The sequence below is a fragment of the Lissotriton vulgaris genome, chromosome 8, assembly GCF_964263255.1.
Source record: "Lissotriton vulgaris chromosome 8, aLisVul1.2, whole genome shotgun sequence".
Taxonomy (NCBI): Eukaryota; Metazoa; Chordata; class Amphibia; order Caudata; family Salamandridae; genus Lissotriton; species Lissotriton vulgaris.
In genome coordinates this window covers 141,842,342-141,856,854 of record NC_141696.1, presented here as the reverse complement: position 1 = coordinate 141,856,854, position 14,513 = coordinate 141,842,342, and the positions used below count along the sequence as shown (strand labels likewise).

The window sequence follows — 14,513 nt, the reverse complement described above, 5'->3', positions numbered from 1 at the left end:
CCCTATCTCTTGACGTCATAAGGAGCTTCTGAGAGAACTGAGGTCGCTTCCCGCCCCAAATAAAATGTGTGAGGTCGCGTTGGAGGCCTCGTATACAATGCAGCGGGATGGGCATGGGGAGGCATTGAAATAAATATCAAATATTAGGGAGGATCGACATCTTGATGGCATTGATTCTGCCCAATACCAGGGGCCTCCAACTCCGTAAATCTTCAAGGACCGTCCTCCGACATTCCGCCAGTTTACTTGTGTCCTTGCGTCTAGAGAGGGAGTCAACTGGAGACCGAGGTAGCGAATATGTTGGGAGGCCCATTGGCACGGCACAAGTTTCTCCAGGAGGGGTAGCTCCTTCAGGATGGTGAGATTGAGGGCCCAGGATTTGCCATGTTTGATCTTGAGGCCTCAGGCCCGCTCAAAAAGGCACAGCGCTGAGTGCAGTGCCGGGAGGGACTCCTGGGGACGTGTTAGGGTGAGGATAAGATCATCCGCGAACAGCGCCACCTTACTGTCATGTCCACCCATGGGGATACCATGAATATCAGGTGCCTGATGGATCATCTCCGCTAGGGGTTCCACTACTAGGGAAAATAGTAAAGATGAGAGTGGGAATCCTTGCCTGGTACCCCTATGTATGGTGAACGGCGCAGTGAGTTGCCCATTAACCCGAATCCTGGCCTGCGGGGCAAGATATGGTGCCAAGACCCTAGTGATCATACTCTGACCTAGCCCAATCTTTTGTAGAACCACCCAAAGAAAGGTCCAATCCACCTAGTCCACTGTCTTTTCCAGCCCATCTACCCGATCTCCCAATTCAGTAACCTCCTTCGGGAGTTCCCGCACGCAAGTGTGCACCTCGGAGCGTAGGGAACGAATTTTCATCTTGAGCTCTGACATGAAAGAAGTCATGAATGCATGGGTCACCGGCATCAAGTCTCCAGCGGCTTGTGGTGGCCCCTCATTGGGAGTCGACGCCCCCGCCTTTCCCGACATCGCCACAACAGATTTGTCCCTGGGGGCCGCAGCCGGGTCGGCCTTGCCCCCTCTGGAGCGCGTCATCGCCAGCCCCGAAGCGTTCCGTAGACAGCCTGGTGGCGCGTTTTCTGTAGGCCAGGTGTAATGCACCTAGGGATGACAGCCTCTCACTCCCTGCTGCTGTGCTTCCTGTCTGGCAATGTCCAGGGCTTCAACCTTGGGATAGTATGCGGAATGGCCACCACCCAACTCCCAGCCCGCCAGGTCACAAGCGCAGCCGCACTGTACGCCACTACCTGCCCATCCTCCCCACCCTTGGGTTCTGTCCATAGGTGTTGCAGCTTCTGTTGTTGGAGGGCACACCGTCCCGGGGGAGTAACTGAGAGGGACTGATAGTGTATTTCCCATCCCTTTAAGACAAATTGCTTGTACCACTCCTGACCCCCCCCCTGCAACAGGTAATCAAGGAGCTCACTAGAGCAAGGGAGCCCGTACAGCCAGGTCAGTGTATCGCACTACTCGGCCACACCCCGTGGACTTTCTCCTGACTTGCCACCCAGCGATCTCAGTCCACCCCACATAGCAGCTCCAAAAGGCAATGTGACACCCACCCTCGGCACCTGGAAGCAGAGGCCACGCAGACAGTACATACAGTGCAGGGCCCCCAAACGCAGCAGTGCAGGGAAATCAATGTTCTAGGGCCCCACGGAGGGACGAGATCAAAAATGGAGGGGGTGCACTTGCCTCACTTCGCCTCTCTCTGGTTGCTCCTAGCTGCAGCCGCTCCACACCCTGCACATAAGCCCCCGAGGGCAAAGTCCAAAGTCTGCTTACCCTCCAAACAGCTAGGCAGAGCAGGGCAGGGTAGGGTGTGGGCCATCGCTGTGCTGGTGAGGAATGATCAGTATCACTAGGCTGTCCCGGACTGCAGCCTCAAAATGGTGGCCGAGACTGCCGCTGTGCAGCACTCCCCCACGTCGCCGCTCACCAGCTTGTCAGCATCGGCAGCCCGCAGAAACTCTTCGAGCCCCCCAGGTAGCAATACACATGAAGGGCAGGGGCCTTGTACGTGGCACAGGCCTCCAGGGACGGCAATGCACAAAGGCCGGAGTCTCCAGGCCGCCCAGGCGGGGAGGCAAAATGGCAGGGGAGCCTCCTCCCTGAGACATGTTTAAAGGGTTGCTGAAGTGGTTCGCACAATCAGTGCTGCATGCCCACTCGTAGCATTTAGTTTACAGGCCCTGGGCACATATAGCTCACTTTACTAGGCACTTGTAAGTAATTTAAATATGGCAGTTGTGGATAACACAATGTTACCATGTTTATAGTACAGAGCACATTCGCTTTAGCACTGGTTAGCAGTGGTAAAGTGTTCAGAATCCTAAAGCTTATTAGAAAACAATGGGCTGACCCAAAATTAACCCAAAGGACCTGGGTAAGTCGTCATACAGACAAAAAGCAGTCCAATGAGAAAAGAACGGAAGTATTGAACTGAATAAAGGATGACAAATCTTTAGACACACACATATCCATTAAATTCCAAAGATTTTTAGTTACATTTTTGAAAGCACAATAATAATACAATTTTCATCAAAATATAAACTCTTCGCTCCAGAAAAGGTTTTATTGATAGGAAGGGTGCTCAGAGAAGGTACTCGTAAAAAGTGAGAGTGAAGAAAAAAGTTGGGGGTATGGACCTATTTCTTAGTAACGGTTGCCACCATGTTACTTAATTATGGAACGTTTGAACCCAGCATATAGGAAAGGGCCACTGATTACCTCAACAGCTGGTCTTATTCAGGACGAATTGAAAAGGGGGACCTGGATACAATCGTCATCCATGTGTACTCAAACCATTCTTACTTGAGAGGAAAATTTGTAGAAGGCCCAAAGGCTCATCCTTATATGGCAATATGAATCCACCTTATTAAAGGGTTGTCAGAGAGGTCTTGCAAAGTACTCCCGAAGCGTACTTCGCAAGCAATGAGGGCCTTTTGTGATTTATTCCTGAATGGGTGGGCACAGTTATTCGAATTGCCTTTGACCCAGTGTTTCGATACATTAGTTGTACTGGGAGAATATTGTTTAACGTCACCTCTCTGACAAACCTTTAATTAGGTGGAATATTATCCAACTCAATTTCTGGTAATAGGATCAGAGGGGGTTTTACATACATTGTTTGGAGATATTGATTCATTCAGTCCTCCTTGATTCAGTAGAATCCTAAAGCCAACAAAAATAAAGTCAGCAAAATAGGAAGTCAGAAGGCAAAAAGTCAGGGGAAACCACACAAGGATGTCCGGCTTAACATGTGCCATTCACACAAGTAGCCCTTTAAACATCTCTCAGGCCTGCCACTGCAAAGCCTGCATGTGCAGTTTTACTGTCAGGGCCGGACTGAGAACCAAAACCGCAAAACCGGCCCTGGCAAAGTGCTCGGCTGGCCCCCTGGGGGCGCGACCGAGCTCTTTGGCGGGGTCGGTTTTGGGCCGATTTTGTTACAGTTTGTTTTGCTGCAAAAACGGCCCCGTAACAAAAACGGCCCCCATGGCCCAAACCGGCCTCCACCCTTGCGGCGCACCGGGGGATTGCCCGGTGCCCGCAATGGCCAGTCGGGGCCTGTGTACTGACTTGTCGACTTGACATTTAAAACCCTTTGTCAAGCCTTAAACTCCCCTTTAATTACACACTAGCAGCCCGCACCGGCGTTGCCCGGGACAGAAAGGGGCTGGGTGCAGCATCGCAGCAGGAGAGGCGCAGCAGAGCAGCAGGGAGCAGCAGAGCGTACTTACAGTGTTTCCTTGCTCCGGTTTTGTTGGTCCAGACCGCTTCTGCCCACGTTTGTGTCCGCTGTTTCCCCCGATGTCCCGACTTTGAGGAAAAGGCTTCTGAGCACTCATGGCCCCCGCCCGTCCCTCCGTGCGCTCCTGCGGCTGCTTCACTTACCTCAGCGGCCGCTCCTCCCTGCGCTGCTGAGTTTACCGCTTCACTGCTCCTCCATTTCTCGCCGCTCTTCACCGCTTGTCCGCCGCTCGCCGCTCCTCCCCGCCTGTCCGCAGCTCCTCCCCGCGCTCATGTCCGCCGCCCTTCCTCTCTCTCCTGAACGCCGCTCCTCCCCGCGCTCCCGATGTCATCACGCACGTCGCAGCCGGCGCTACTTGCAAGGGACTACTGTGCACTTCAAAGACCCTTCTTTGAAGTTACCCTCACTTCAAAGGCAGAACTGGGTATAAGGACTATGTCTCTGACCCCACCGGTACTACATCTATGACCCCACCTAATCAGACACTTCCGGACCTGTAAAGAACTTCTGTCAGAAGAACTGTTTTCTGTTACAAGGACTGTCACTCAATTACATTTTTTTAATATCTTGGAACTCCGTAGAGGTTCACATAAGCAATACACACAACAACGTACAAATAAAAAGGAGAGTCTTTTATTACACAGTTAAATTGACTCTATAAAAATATTCCTTCCCCAGCAAAAATCGAAGAGTTCTAAACCATATCCGAAGAGCAGGAACATTTTTAAAGTGATAAAATATTAGCAACATCATTTTATACAGTACAAAATATTAAAGTGACCATTGTAACATCAGTGCATGGGTGTGAAATATATCAAATAAATTAATTTACAAATCATAAAATACCATCTAAGAATAAATAATAAATAAGATTGTCTCTGTTTTAAAAAATGTTAGCACCTACATCCTAATGTATTAATACACATTAATATAATTTAGGAAAACACTTAAAGTTAAAAATTCTATAAAAGAACATTTCATTGGGAGGATCATAAAGATATTTTCATAATGCAGAAATGGAGAGGATAGATAATGGTAAACCTATTGGTCTCAACCATTTCTTTCAACAAGCTAACAAAGCTGGACAAATAAATGGTACGATGCAGGTTGGCCTTGCGGCTCGATAAGGCAGACACCCACATACGGTATTCATAGTTGGGCTGAAAGACCACGAGCGGTCTCCACCCCTTTATTATAAAACCTTGGGCCACGCCTGGCCCGAGAGTGAGTGGCGTCTACATCAGGTGCGCCTGTGACATTATCCAACAATATAGCAGAAGAGATGTCCTCTATTCCCGCCACTACTATTAGAGACAGACAATTTATGTATATCTATATCCAATTTCAGTGAGGGAAATGGGGAATGGAATTAAAGAGAGACTCCTCAATAGGTTTTAATAGGACAATTATTAGGGACATACAAGGTTTATTCCTTGCAGCATTTATTACATTTAAAACTCTATGTCTTCTATTTAAATGCCAGCAATTCTATTTACCTGCAAGCTATTGAGGAATTGCTTCTCTCATTGAAGTTCTCTTATAAATAATTATTGGTATTTACTAAAGCTAAAAGACTTCTGTTCAAACGCTGTCTCTGCTTTTGAATTGTGCTCTTGTGAGATTTAGATTGACACAATAGTTTTATTTATTCTAATCTTGAACTTCAGATTTATGTCTGTCTTTTTGAGTTGAAGCGGCTGATGCTGCGTGAGTGCTCCCATGGGGCACACTTGAATGTAGAAGAGGGTCTGCTGGAGCGGGGGAGGCAAGGCCCCTTTCTTTCGGGGGGTGGAAGCAACAATTTGAGCCTGTGGGGAGGGCTCAGCCAGCAAACGCTGGTCCAAAGGAGGGTCAAGTACTATGCTCCCCTCTGTTGGAAGGGGGACTTGAAATGCAGTGGGTGGGGCAGGGTGAGCCTTGTGACCCTTTTACATGCTGGGGTGGGAAGGTTTGCAGCAGGTGGTCCCTGGGGGTTGTGCGTTGACGATGGTCACTTCTGTGTCCATGCACAGAGAGTAGAAGGGGCAGGGGGTGAAAGGTGTGTGTAACCGGCAAGGGACCTTCTGTACCAGCTGAATGAGGAGCATAGAACACTGTTGCGGGTGAGGAGGCGGTCCTTACATGGTTCCCAGGGGTGGGGGCACATGGGCCTTCGGTTGGCACTGGCCTTACCTGTATGTCCCAGCATCCCATGTGCTGACTGTGCATCTGTTGACCCTATGCTGGACTGCACTCTGCATCCACACATAACCTGCTCCACCCTCCTGGGACATGGAGGTGCCCTTCACTCACAACCATTCATTCTCCAGCCTCCCCCTGTTACAGATCACCCCATGGTGCACACAGGAAGGCTTCACTCATTCCCTTCCATAAACGGTAGAGGGTAGGCCCTCACTGACTCCTTGTATGAGGGTGCCCTCCCACAAATGCTTGTCACTGGGATGAGTCAACGCCAGCATCTGCGGGGCTCCTCCACCAGCAAGGTAACACTGGCTCCCAACCTGTGTGAGCAGGGTCATGAAAGACCACCCTCTTGTGTGTGATTTGACTAGTGCCCGCACTGTACTGCTCCTTTTGCAGCCAGAGAGTCCCACTTACCCCTCTGTGTGATCACTTTGAGTAAGGGCTTGTAGGGGCTTGTGTCTTGAAATTATGGGTCGCAGTTCAGTGACTTCCACTGATAATATCCAAACTGAGCTGTGGTGAAATGGTGATTGGCTGTTGGTTGAACTGCTTTGTATAGTGCCATCCTGACTACTTTGTTCACAAGGAATGATGGTGGTTACGGGTTAAATGTGTTTAGGCCTTGTCTAGGCAGTGCGTTTGCTGTCTTTCCGAGACCTCGTATTTTTTTCTCGGTGTGCCCAGAGACCAGCCGTTGTTCATTATTGCTCGACTTTATTGCCACTCCCATTTGCTTGTGTCTAAAGGATCAACTATTTTACCCAGGGTGTCATCTTGTTCTTCAAGAACAAATACACGTGCCAACACTGTCAAAGTACTTAAATTAATGCCTGGCAGTAATAGGGCCAGTATATCATAATTGATTTCCCATAAACTTTGATGTCAGGAGAATATGCTGCGTGGCTAAACACTTAAAAGGTCTCAAAGGTGAGACCTATTGGCTATGCCAATGCTTGTTAAAGATTGGGCCCTCTTTTCTTTTTTACTCTGCCTACATATTGTATGATTTCTTTGCAATCTCTAGATAATTCCTTGCCTTCAAATAAGATTCACGAATTTCTCTCACAAATTCCTCAGTTGCTGGGACTGTCTTTTCTTCTTTTGCCAGGAGCATGTTTGGGTATCAGCCATGATTTAGATAAAAAGGGGAGTATCCTGTAGAACTATGAGTGACATTGTTAGATGCAAATTCTGCTGCCCATACACAATCTACCCATTCCCGACCCTGGTCTGCCAAGTAAAGTCTTAAGTACTGCTCTAGTTCCTGATTGGCCCTCTCAGTCTGTCCATCCGTCTCTGGGTGGTAACCTGTAGAATAACGTGGGTCAATTACTAACCTTTTTATGAAGGGCCTCCAGAAATGTGAAATGAATTGAGATCCCCGAACGGAAATTAAGATTTTTGGGATTCCATGGGGCTTTACTACCTTGTGTGTGAATAGTTAGGCTACCTCAGATGCTTTTGAAACTCTCTTTAAGGGAATAATGTGAGCCATCTTAGAAAAGGTGTCTACAAACACCATGATTGTATTGTAACCCTGACTGGGAGGAAGATTTACGATTAAGTCCATTTTGACTGTGTGCGAAGGATGGGAGGGGCTGTTGGCAGGGGCAATAACCCATGTGGCGCAGAACTATTTGTTTGTCCCCTAAACATGTTTCACATTGTTGGACCTGGCACCATTGGCGTGGGTCTCCCTTCCATTGTTTCTGTTGCCTCATGTGTTTTTGCTGGTGTTAGATGCTTTGGGCACTGTGCCACTGCTGTCCAGTAAAGGGGGTGGTGATGAACAGAGTGTCTGAATTAAGCAGACCACTCTTACTCAGTCCTAAGATCAGGGCTTGATCCATCACCGTTATTTATCTCACTGCACCATCCCAGCTCAGAACCTGGCTATATGCAAATCAGTCTGTCCCTGGCCCAGTGCATCATGGGAACAGGGCAGACTAAACTACCAAGCCAATTCTTCACCAGAAAGGAGACAAGCTACCGGTTTCTGGCATTTCAGCGGTCGTCGGCCCGGCTTGCTTGAATCCTGAGGTGCAGTGAGAAAGGGACAGACTAATTTGCATATAGCCAAGTTCTGAGCTGAGATGGTGAAGTGAGCTAAAAAAACGGTGATGGATCAAGCCCTGATCTTTGGACTGGGTAAGAGTGGTCTGCTTAATTCAGACACTCTGTTCATAACCACCCCCTTTTGTGAATCACTGCTGTCCAGTGCCACAGTGCGAGTGCTTCCTAATGTAAATTGGTGTATTGATTAGTGGTTCCATGATTGGATGTTTGGTTTACTTGTCAGACTCTAGTACAGTGCACTGAGTGTGCCCAGGGCTTGTAAATCCAAATGCTGCTAGTGGGCTTGCAGCACTGGTTGTGCCACCCACAGAAGCGGCCTTGTAAATCGTGTTTAAGGTCTGCCATTGCAGAGCCTGCTTGCAGGCTGGTACTGCCATGCTTACTGGGCAAGGGCACCCTCTTGCCAGTCCCTAAACCTTCTCTTGTCTTCATATTAGTCACCCCTATGGTAGGCACAAGGGCAGGGTGCATTGTAAGTATAAGGTAGGACAAGCCCTGAGGTGTGTGGCACATCCTAATAGTAAAGTACAGCCATTTTCGTTTTTCACTATTGCATGGCTACTTGTGCTCCATAGGCCAGAATGGGCTGCTAGATCATTACATGTTTATAATCCTAACAGACTCAGAGAACATGGTAGAAATTCGAGTTTAGTATGCCTGGACTGGAATGAGAAAATACATCTTTTAGTGAAGTTGGTTTTTATATTCTGTGTTTGCAAATACCACTTTTAGAAAGTAGGTATTTGTTTGTCTAACTATCCAAAGCCTGTCTCTGCTATGTTGTGTATTCCTTTGTTTGGGTTTGTGAGTGACAGGCCTGGGGGATTCCAGGAGACAGGCTGGGATCGCCCAGTGGTGAATAAAGAGATCTGCATCTAGATCGGAGGGAGAAGTTGCAACTGGGACCTGAATAGGGCTGAGCCTCCCCTCTACAATGCCGACTCCACCCCCTGTGGTGTGTCTGATGTCTCTGCCCTGCACACTCAAAGAAGAGAAGGAAGACTGTCAACAAAGTGCTCCAGGACTGTACTTGCCTTCCACAATGCTGGCTCCACCTCCTATGGGGTGTCTGTTGTTTTTTCCCTGCACTGTGAAAGGAAAGGAGAAGTCTGGTAAACAGAGTGCCTCAGAACTGGTTTGCACTGGGCACAGGCCCCTCTCCCCTCAGAGAACAAAGGATTTTGGGGTATAAATATTGGGACCCTGATCCCAAAAAATTAGATAACTTTTGGACTACAAGAAGAAACCTTTGCTGAGGAGAGGAACCTGAAGAAACTGAGGAGAGACTATTTCCAAGCGGAAGTGCTGCATGGGGGATTGGCCTGCAGTGGTTGCCTGACTGCCTAAGAAAGGAGAAAGAACTTTGTGTACTTTACTTTCAACTTGTGCAAAGATCTCCAAGGGCTTGGAAGAGAGCTTGCCCCCTGACCGAAGTCCCAGGACCAGTGGACTTCACCAGCCTTTGTGAATTGCTGCTGGAAACGCTGTTTCAGTGGCTACAGAGGCAGGGAGCTGTGACCGTGTCCTGTAGGCACCGTATCGAGCGAAGTCCGCCTTGAACAACGCAAGGTCTGAGCTTACCGACTCCATCTCGACGCCATCACCGAGCCATTGCCTGCCCCTCGACTGGAAGGACACCGCGACCTGCAACGCCTTGCTACACCGACTCGTACTGGTCTGACCGACGCGGTCACTGCTGCTGACTTTGAGTCCTGTGAACGCACCGGAGTTGGGCACCGCCTCGCACGCTTCGCGACGCACCGCCCGACTCGCACCGCTGTCCGGACTGACCGACGCCAGCTCCTGAACTCCGTCTCGTTCGCCGCACCACCAGCTGGAAGCACCGCAACAAAGCACCGTCTCGCCCTGCAATGCACGCCTTGGATCCACCGACTCTGTCAACAGGCCGCTGCCTGCACCGCATCGAGGGACAACACGTCCTGCAACGCTTTCTTTTCTGCACCGCAACGAATACCGGAACCAGCTCGCACGTCCGTGCCGGCCGCATCAAGTAAAAGGTACTGTGTTTGAGTCTGCTGACATTTGAGTGGGGCCGTACCGACGCGGTCCACTGGATTGGTCCATTGCGATTGGTTTTTCCCCTTAGTTGTCTAGCCATTCTAGAGGGGAGAATGGAGGTTTTGTTGGATGCTTCTCGTACTGACTGTTGTTCATATGGACAGCTATTGTCCAATTGAAACATTTCGGCAGCCTGGAAGGGCTCGGCACCTACACATGTGTCACATTTGCATAAAGGGGTGGACTGGAGTTCCATTCAGCTGCAATCGGTCTATGACTCAAGAGGCTGTCCAGCTAAATGTGAGCGGATAAGGAACAGACAATAGAGCTTGAAAGATTGAGTTTCCATTGACGGCGGAGGGGCAGGCTTAGAGGGTCAATGTAGATATGTCTTGGTACATGGCCAGTGTTGCAAAAACTAAATATATGTTTCACAATTTTGAATATGTAATATCATAAGTAGGTAAATCCAGTATTTGTAAAGTGCAAAAAGCTAGACGTAGGTATACCGGCTCTGGGTGCCATTGTGAAGGTTAAGAAAGCTGATCATTGTGCATGGCTGACCAGCCGCCGTTGCAAGTGAACTATGCGTGAGCTCCATATTCAAACGTCTGTTGACATGCCCGCGACGCAGCTCGGCTAACTTGAATATGTACTTAAACTACATGTTTGCATGGCCAAACAAAATGTTTTTTCGAAAAATATTTAATTATTATGTTACTATGATATACTATTATTAAAATGTATCAATTTTAACATACACGCTTGAGAGAACACTTATACATCTTGATTATCAATTATTGGAAAAGAATGTAAAATAGTGAATTTTACGTATTTGTTTTTTTACAAAGTAAACTCACCCCACATCATTAAAGTTTTTTTTTTTCAGTTAAATCCTCATTTTCGTCTGAAAGTGTTTCTATTGCATTAGATTCCGGATATTCATGACTGTCCATGGTTTCTGGAAAGTAAATTTGTTATTTGTAGAAAGATACTACCAATGATATACATTATTTTGTAAAAAGAGACACATTTATATAAAACATCAACACAAACAGAAAGAGCTTTCTTTCCATAAATAACAACTCAGTATAGAAAATCAGCATTGATATTTTAAACCCACCTCATATTTTTCTCACAAACAAAACATTGTCCCCCAAAAAAATTATATAACATAATGTAATGTACAAGAAATATTTTCTGGCAAAAATAAATTACGCGTTCTCTTTGTTAACTTCATATCTTAGAAACAAGTCCTGAGCACTTTGCTCAGGGTGATGGTATATAATTCGAATTAATTTGCAAATTAATAAATGTAAATACAAAAAACATACCTTTCAGTGATTTGCTGATGTCGCTCGACTTATAAGGCCTCAACATGTCCACATTGTGTGTTGTACGCAAGGCGATTTTTCTAGAATTAACCAAACGTACACGTTTTCCTTGAATTTCTAAAATGGTATATGGTCCAGTACATTTATGTTCTAAGACACCTCCTTTCCTTGTACTCCGCCTAGAGTTTTCAGTAACACTGACTGTCCTTGTGTGAATGTACAAGGCTTATATTTTTGTGCAACTCTCTTTTGAAATTTTTCTTGTTGTTTTTCCTGCTCGAGCACAATTATTTCTTTGGTCTGCTTATGCAAATCTTGTCTTTGTTTTTCATTTTGGTTGATGATGCATGCATATTCTGCTTCCGTTGGTAGTATAAATTCAAGCTATGAAAGGAAAAATTAAACTCAATCGCTATTTTACACAGTTATGATGTACCAACGCTTTTGAAGATTTTTTCAAATACCTTAACATTTGAAGAATATGCATAATGATAATTATTTATCCATAAATATAATCAACTACTTTCATGTAAAAAAAAAAATCAAACATAAATGATAATGATTATTTTCTAAAGCCATATTATTCTAATTCAGAAATAAGCAAAATAAATAATCTGGAATACTTTTCAAAATATTTTCATTAGAAAGCAAGTAAATCTAACTCTAAACAAGATGCAGACAGATTTAACAAAAGATTAATGATCGAGGCTGAAAAAAAATTTGACCTGGTTAACTGGAGGACACTGTTGTATTCATTGGGCAATTCGGATTTCAAGTCCAAGTAATTGATATGTTACGGAATAGCTATCATGGATTTCGGCTCAGGTAATAATTAAATCAAAGCTGTCAGGATCGAAAATATTTAATACGAGGGACTCGACTGGGCTGAGCCTTGTGACCCTTTTACATGCTGGGGTGGGAAGGTTTGCAGCAAGTGGAACCTGGGGGTTGTGCGTTGACGAGGGTCACTTCTGTGTCCATGCACAGAGAGGAGAAGGGGCAGGGGGTGAAAGGTGTTTGTCCGCGGCAAGGGACCTTCTGTACCAGCTGAATGAGGAGCATAGAACACTGTTGCGGGTGAGGAGGCGGTCCTTACATGGTTCCCAGGGGTGGGGGCACATGGGCCTCCGGTTGGCACTGGCCTTACCTGTATGTCCCAGCATCCCATGTGCTGACTGTGCATCTGTTGACCCTATGCTGGACTGCACTCTGCATCCACACATAACCTGCTCCACCCTCCTGGGACATGGAGGTGCCCTTCACTCACAACCATTCATTCTCCAGCATTCCCCTGTTACAGATCACCCCATGGTGCACACAGGAAGGCTTCACTCATTCCCTTCCATAAACGGTAGAGGGTAGGCCCTCACTGACTCCTTGTATGAGGGTGCCCTCCCACAAATGCTTGTCACTGGGATGAGTCAACGCCAGCATCTGCGGGGCTCCTCCACCAGCAAGGTAACACTGGCTCCCAACCTTTGTGAGCAGGGTCATGAAAGACCACCCTCTTGTGTGTGATTTGACTAGTGCCCGCACTGTACTGCTCCTTTTGCAGCCAGAGAGTCCCACTTACCCCTCTGTGTGATCACTTTGAGTAAGGGCTGGTAGGGGCTTGTGTCTTGAAATTATGGGTCGCAGTTCAGTGACCTCCACTGATAATATCCAAACTGAGCTGTGGTGAAATGGTGGTTGGCTGTTGGTTGAACTGCTTTGTATTATGCCATCCTGACTACTTTGATCACAAGGAATGATGGTGGTTACGGGTTAAATGTGTTTAGGCCTTGTCTAGGCAGTGCGTTTGCTGTCTTTCCGAGACCTCGTATTTTTTTCTTGGTGTGCCCAGAGACCAGCCGTTGTTCATTATTGCTCGACTTTATTGCCACCCCCATTTGCTTGTGTCTAAAGGATCAACTATTTTACCCAGGGTGTCATCTTGTTCTTCAAGAACAAATACACGTGCCAACACTGTCAAAGGACTTAAATTAATGCCTGGCAGTAATAGGGCCAGTATATCATAATTGATTTCCCATAAACTTTGATGTCAGGAGAATATGCTGCGTGGCTAAACACTTAAAAGGTCTCAAAGGTGAGACCTATTGGCTATGCCAATGCTTGTTAAAGATTGGGCCCTCTTTTCTTTTTTACTCTGCCTGTATCTTGTATGATTTCTTTGCAATCTCTAGATAATTCCTTGCCTTCAAATAAGATTCTCGAATTTCTCTCACAAATTCCTCAGTTGCTGGGACTGTCTTTTCTTCTTTTGCCAGGAGCATGTTTGGGTATCAACCATGATTTAGATAAAAAGGGGCGTATCCTGTAGAACTATGAGTGACATTGTTAGATGCAAATTCTGCTGCCCATAAACAATCTAGTTGAGGTCAAGGGGTGCTACAAGGGACTTGTTTGAGACAAATTACAATTCATTTATGAGTTGTACACATGTAACGAACTCTCATGCATCCACTGGATAACCGTCTTGTTTTAACTATGACAAATAAATTGATGGAAGGCGGACAAAACATATAGAGCAAGAATCTTATTAAGTGTTCAAAAAGGTTCTCTTTATATTATAACCAAAGTAGGGAGACAAGTACAAATCAAATAAAGCAAAAAAGTCATGAACAGAGGTCAATCAAATTATAACTACAATTCATAACTCAATACATCAACTCCAGATAATTAAAGACACAACCAAAATTAATTAATAAAGATGGATTGTGAATTGGTGATAGGACAACCAAACGGGAGATGATGGAGTGTCGACGTTTCGGTCTAGGTAGCAGTCGTCTGTTAGACCATCATCAGGACGGTGTTTTTTATGCAGGAAAACTCCCTTGAATCCTCAAATGGTTTCTTGGGGGCACGGAAAATGCCGTAACATATGGCAGAGGTCGCATATGGGTACGTGAGCAGCAATGGCATATGGAAGTGGTGTCCAACGCGGATCTTTGGCTTCAATTTAAATGAAAACGCGTGGAGGCTGCTTGTCAAATTTCTTGCCGTCAGGAGGCGTCGTCATCAGTTGTTTAGCAAACAACTGATGACGACGCCTCCTGCCAGCTCACACAGCTTTTTTCAAAAATTGGTGACACCAATTCACAATCCATCTTTATTAATTAATTTTG

The 14,513-nt window shown here is 46.4% G+C and overlaps 1 protein-coding gene across 1 annotated transcript in view; it reads left to right on the top strand.

Moving 5' to 3' along the window:
* The window catches only part of PLEKHB1 (pleckstrin homology domain containing B1), a 569,304-nt gene that overhangs the window by 225,705 nt on the left and 329,086 nt on the right, over positions 1–14,513 (top strand). The gene's annotated exons all lie outside the window — the stretch shown is intronic.